Source organism: Octopus bimaculoides, chromosome 2 (assembly GCF_001194135.2).
Source record: "Octopus bimaculoides isolate UCB-OBI-ISO-001 chromosome 2, ASM119413v2, whole genome shotgun sequence".
Lineage (NCBI taxonomy): Eukaryota > Metazoa > Mollusca > Cephalopoda > Octopoda > Octopodidae > Octopus > Octopus bimaculoides.
In genome coordinates this window covers 192,083,990-192,090,173 of record NC_068982.1, presented here as the reverse complement: position 1 = coordinate 192,090,173, position 6,184 = coordinate 192,083,990, and the positions used below count along the sequence as shown (strand labels likewise).

General features: G+C 40.7%; 1 protein-coding gene across 1 annotated transcript in view; it reads right to left on the bottom strand.

Annotated features, from left to right (window-relative positions):
* The window catches only part of LOC106881939 (long-chain fatty acid transport protein 6), a 55,125-nt gene extending 50,723 nt beyond the window's left edge, over positions 1 to 4,402 (bottom strand). The window contains exon 1 of the mRNA XM_014932467.2: positions 4,247 to 4,402. The gene's annotated coding sequence lies outside the window, so the exon portion shown is untranslated. The remainder of the gene's footprint in view (positions 1 to 4,246) is intronic.
* Positions 4,403 to 6,184: the final 1,782 nt, after the last annotated feature.

The following is a 6,184-nucleotide window of genomic DNA, read 5'->3' as shown; positions in this document are numbered from 1 at the left end:
CTGTATGATGCTTGTGTATGAATGGCCATACTCCATGGTAGTGAGACATGGGCTCTAAATGAGGAAGACATGCGTATACTGGAGAAAAATGAAGGCAGCATGCTCCGTTGGATGTGCAACATCAGTGTGCATGTATGGCAAAGTGCAAATGCATTGAGAGAAAAATTGGGCATAAGAGGAATCAAATGCAACATTTGGACATGTGATGTGTATGAATGAGGACAGCTGCATAAAGAAGTGCTGATCACTGAAAGTGGATGGTACCTGCAGAAGACGAAGACCCAGGAAGACATGGGATGAAGTGTTAAGAACTGATCTCAGGATGTTGAAGCTCGTGGAGGAGATGACAATGGACCAAGGTATATGGTGATATGAAGTTCTTGAGAAGACCTGCCCACATCAGTGAAACTGAGTTCTAGAAGCAGTGTGTTCCACCCACACATAAGAACCCCTCCCCTCAACAAATCAAACTACATCTCTTCTCTTCCTCACATCTCCTCTTTCATGCACTCTATTATCTCTCACCCTCCAATCCTGTCTTCACAGCCCTGTTCACTGTTTCACTGCTATCCAGTAGCTCCAACCCCCCTCTATATACCCAGGTTTTCACCACTCACTACATTCCCCTCCCCCACACTCTAATCATGCTGCTTTGGCAATACTCTGCTACTTACATTATGATTGCCGTACCTCTAGGGTATGGCCCTGGCACTTGCCACCATCTGTTTCTCTCTTCTCTTTTACTTGACCATCCCATTTATATTCTGACCCCCCATCCCTTGTCAGTGGAAACTAATAACATTCCCTGAGTGACACCCAGCATGGTTTTCAACCAGGCAGGAGCTGCCTCACCCAACTCCGACAGCACTATGACTGGGTGGACGTAATATACCTTGACTTTGCAAAAGCTATGCCACAAACTGTGTGATCTTAGCATACCTGGAAAACTTGAAGGGTGGTTACATGACTTTCGGTTTGTCAGGGGCTGCTTGTCTTTTTTAAATAAATCTGTGAAATCCTTCTCCAAATTCATTTCCAGTTCTATGCTTGTAGTCACCAATGTTTTATTGATGGCAACACTATCAAACCCCTTAAAATCATTCATGAGTTGCAGGCATAGCTTCTTCCATAATCATTCATAGCTGTGCTCTGCATGTCATCCCATACCACTGCTATATTCTGTACAGCCTTGTAGATGTTGTATCTCTTCTAAAAGTCATGAAGTGTGATGCACTCATCAAGATTAGTTGCAGCTATTGCTTGCCGCAGTGTATGCTTCATATAGTAACACTTGAAGATAGCAATTATTCCCTGATCCATTGGCTGCAGAAGAGACATGGTGTTCAGAGGGAGGTATACAATGGTAATGTTGGGGGTCAAAATCTACAATGTTTTGTGGGTGGCCAGGAGCATTATCTAAGATAAGTAAAACCTTAAAAAGAATCTCCTTCTCCTTACAATACTTCTCTGCTGCTGGGATAAATCTTCAAAAACAAAAACAGTAACCCATGCTTTTGAATTAGCTATCCATATAACAGGGAGAGATTCCTTGGGTATGTTCTCCAGGGCACGGAGGTTGTGTGCATGAAACACAATCAATGGCCTTAACTTAAATCTCTTCTACAATTACCTCCCAACATAATAGTCACACATTCTTCTGAGACCTTGTAGCCTGGAATTGTTTTCTCCTCTTTGGAAATGAATGAATGGTCTGACAATTTTTTCCATTACAATCCATTTTCGTCTACATTAAAAATCTGTTTGGGAAAAAACTGGCTTTCTTCAATGATTTTCTTTAATGCATTGGGAAATTCCGTTGCTGCTTGTTCGTCAGCTGATGAACTTTCACCTTGCTTCTTAATGGAGTGATAACTTCTTCGTTCCTTAAATCTTATGAACCATCTTTGACTTGACTTGAACTCTATAGCTTTCTCATCTGGATATTTTTTCTTCAGGTCCTCAAATAAAGACAATGTTTTCTCTTGAATGATTTCTTGACTAATAGTAGCACGCTGACCATTCGACCTAACAACCCAAAGAGAAAGAATCCTTTTCGTTTCTTCAAAGATGTTTGCCTCTTTTCTTATTGATGACGCTGTTCTTCATCCCTGGGGCTTCAGATTTGATGTGTGCTAAAATCTTACCCTTATTATGTACAATCGTTGATACACTTGTCCGACTCATCCCAAAAGATTGTGCAATTGCTTCCACTTCACACCTTTTCCATGGTGTTTTATCTTCCAGCACGACACTTAGCACTTTCCTTATGAATTTTCTTAGGAGTCATGGGGGGCAAAAAATAAAGTCACAAATGAATGAGAATGAGAAAGTAGCCGATAAATAGACATAAACAAATCTGAATTCAAAACAAGCGCAGGAATCACAAGTGACAAAGACACCTAAAGGTAGATATTGGAATTACAGTGCATCCATGTCTTTTAGAGCAACATGGATGACTGACAGGCATGTTGCAATCGTAAAGTTACACCAGAACTCCTTTAACTTGAAATTCTCATCCGAATCCATTGCATCCACAAGGTGTTGGAGAGGGTTCAGAGTGTAAAGTGCCTTTGAAGGCATGGATCACGCCTTGATCCATAGGCTGGATGAGGGAGATGGTGTTGGCAGGAGGAACTCGACTTGAACTCCCTCGTGATTCAAATCCAAAGAGTGACCACCAGTATTATCCATAACAAGCAAAACCTTGAATTCTATGCAAACATTTTGGAGGTATTCCTTGACTTGAGGGATGAAGCATTGGTGGAACCAATTCAAAATATTAGACTTTTGGTAATCCAGGCCTTGGGGTTGTGCATCCAGTGGACAGGCAGCAAGTTTTTATTCTTATTTTTGAAGGCCCTTAGATTCGTGGACTTGTTGATAAGTCCTGGTATCATCATGAAGCCAGGAGTATTGCCACGCAAAATTAGCATCACTCTGTCCTCCTTCTGTGCCTTACATGCTGGGGCTCTGGCTTCATCCTTCATGATGTACATTCTGGAAGGCATCTTCTTCCAGAACAAGCCAGCTTGTTCATACTGAAAACCTGTTCTGGATTGCATCCCTTGTCCTCAATGATCTACCTGGAGGTCTCAAGGTACTTCTCGGTAGCTTTTTTCTCGGCTAATGTTGTCTCTCCATGCAGGGAAATGCACTTTATTTTAAACCATTTCTGGAAACGGTCACGCCATCCGTTGCTGGTCTGAAAATCTTTGGGCTGCAGTGCTGTCAATGACCTTGGTTCATCGGTGCCTTTTGCTCAGTCTCCTCTGTCGAACAGCTGGCATAATTTCTGTAATTTTACTAAACCCTGAATAACAGAAACCTTTCTATTCCGTGAAATGTTAGGGTTAGGGTTAGGGTTAGGGTTATTAGAATAACATTTAAGAAAGACTCTTTCAACTACGGTAATTTTGTATATAATAATGAGTTAATTTAAATACAGACAGTAGTCTTGGAATGAGGATTTTTTTGAAGAGTTAAAGAAAATATGAAAAGATGAAGTTTGCTTCTTCCAACAGAAAGCATCTTTTATTTGGTCAGTTTGTATTGTAGAGTTGCAGTTACCCGAGTCATGTTGGACTACAGATTGATTTTGTTTCATATGTCATCACTTGTTCTATGTCTGTTGTCAAGACACATAACTCTTTCAACTCATTCCATTTTTTAACCATAAATACCGAAATATAATAAAATTTGTAGAGTAACATAGTTCGCCTGCTGTGAGATAGTATGAGGATAGATATTTCAAACAGGAGGACTATAATTAATGTTAACTTGGCTGGTAACATTTTGGTTCAAGGTTAGCTACTGACCTAAAGAAGACAGCAGGAAGTCTTTCTCCTCAGAACTCAGTCATACCGTTATCTCCAATCATCATTGCAAATGGATCTGACCAACAGCTTTTAATTGCATAGTTCATTCCACATGAAACTTGTCAGACACACCAGGAAGATATCTTTCCCAACTACAGATTATCTCATGATAATGATATAACTCTACACCTATTTCTTCTCACAGGTGTCCTACCCTAAATGTTGAAAGTTCAAGATATACATTTAAACAGAATAATAATAAAACCAAAATGTTACCTGTTTATTATCCTATCAAGCAGATTTTGTTACTGGAACAGTAAAACCTGCCAAATGTCTACTAGTTTATTTTACTAACCTTGTTTATGAAAATGATTTATATTTAATTACAACACTGATATGCAGAATAAAGAATAGCAAACTTTTAAAATTACCTATAAAACAGCAGTTATCATTTTTATGTACCTTTGTATGTCCATTTTTCTGAAAGATTCTTATTACTTTTTAATGCCATCAACTTTATCACAATCATCTACAAAACAGTAACTTTTCATCTACGTAACAACATCCGTGTTCTCATCAGCATAGATGTTCTAGAATCAATATAATTTGCAGAAGTATATACGAATTGTTTTCATGAAATAAGACTTGCATATAGTTCTACCGATTACATTGGGGCTACTTTTCAAAATGCCTCCGCCCCAATGTAATCGGTAGAACTATATGCAAGTCTTCTTTCATGAAAACAATTCGTATATACTTCTGCAAATTATATTGATTCTAGAATGTCTATGCTGATGAGAACACGGCTGTTGTTATGTACGGATATTGTCAGGTAAGCAAAACGTTAATGTTAGAACCTGCAGTCCATAGATAATTCTTTATTCTGTATATTTCTCATTTTGTCCTGTTCTGGTGGTTTTGCGGAATTTTTCTGGAGAACATTATTTTTCTTTGTGGTTAGGTCGTTGATGACCTCTTTCTAGCATATTGGATGTCCACCTAGTGGTCATCCCTTATACACGTGTAGTATCCATATATATATATCCATCATCATTGTTTAACGTCTGCTTTCCATGCTAGCATGGGTTGGACGATTTGACTGAGGACTGGTGAAACCAGATGGCTATACCAGGCCCCAATCTTATTTGGCAGAGTTTCTACAGCTGGATGCCCTTCCTAACGCCAACCACTCCGAGAGTGTAGTAGGTGCTTTTATGTGCCACTGGCACGAAGGCCAGTCAGGTGGTACTGGCAACGGCTGCGCTCAAAATGGTGTATTTTATGTGCCACCCGCACAAGAGCCAGTCCAGGGGCACTTGCAACGATCTCACTCAAAAGTCCTTACACATGCTGCGGGCACAAGTGCCAGAAAAGCGACACTGGGCACAGGTGCCATCACGATTTCGCTTGCCCCAACAGGTCTTCGCAAGCTGAGTTTCGTGTCCAATGAAGGAGACGACGTTGGCATGGGTGCCAGTCGTCGAATTTAGTATGATTTCGAATTCGATTTCACTTGCCTCAACAGGTCTTAGCAAGCAGAGTTTAGTGTCCAATGAAGGGAAGGTACGCATAAGTGGGCTAGCTACATCCCTGGCAGAGGTCTTGAATTTAGGTCTCACTTGGCTTGCCGGGTCTTCTCACATACTGCATATTTCCAAAGGTCTCAGTCAGAAGTCATCGCCTCGGTGAGGCCCAATGTTCGAAGGCCTTGCTTCACCACCTCATCCCAGGTCTTCCTGGGCCTACCTCTTCCACAGGTTCCCTCAACTGCTAGGGTGTGGGACTTTTTCACACAGTTATCCTCATCCATTCTTGCCACATGTCCATACCAACGCAATCGTCTCTCTTGCACACCACAACTGATGCTTCTTAAGTTCAACTTTTCTCTCAAGGTACTAATACTCTGTCGAGTATGCACACTGACATTACACATCCAACGGAGCATACCGGCTTCATTCCTTGCAAGCCTACTCATGTCTTCAGCAGTCACGGCCCATGTTTCATTGCCATAAAGCATGGCTGGTCGTACACATGCGTAATACAGTCTGCCTTTTACTGTGAGAGAAAGACCCTTTGTCACCAGCAGAGGTAAGAGCTCTCTGAACTTTGCCCAGGCTATTCTTATTCTAGCAGCTACACTTTCAGCGCACCCTCCCCCACTACTAACTTGGTCACCTAGATAGCGGAAGCTATCAATTACGTCTAGTTTTTCTCCCTGAAATGTGACAGAAGGTGTTTTCTGCACATTCACAGTGTTTATAGCTCCTGAACATCTACATACAAAAACTAGCTTCCTAGTTAACCTTCCGTTGATATTGCTGCATATATACATATATATATATATATATACATATATATATATATATATA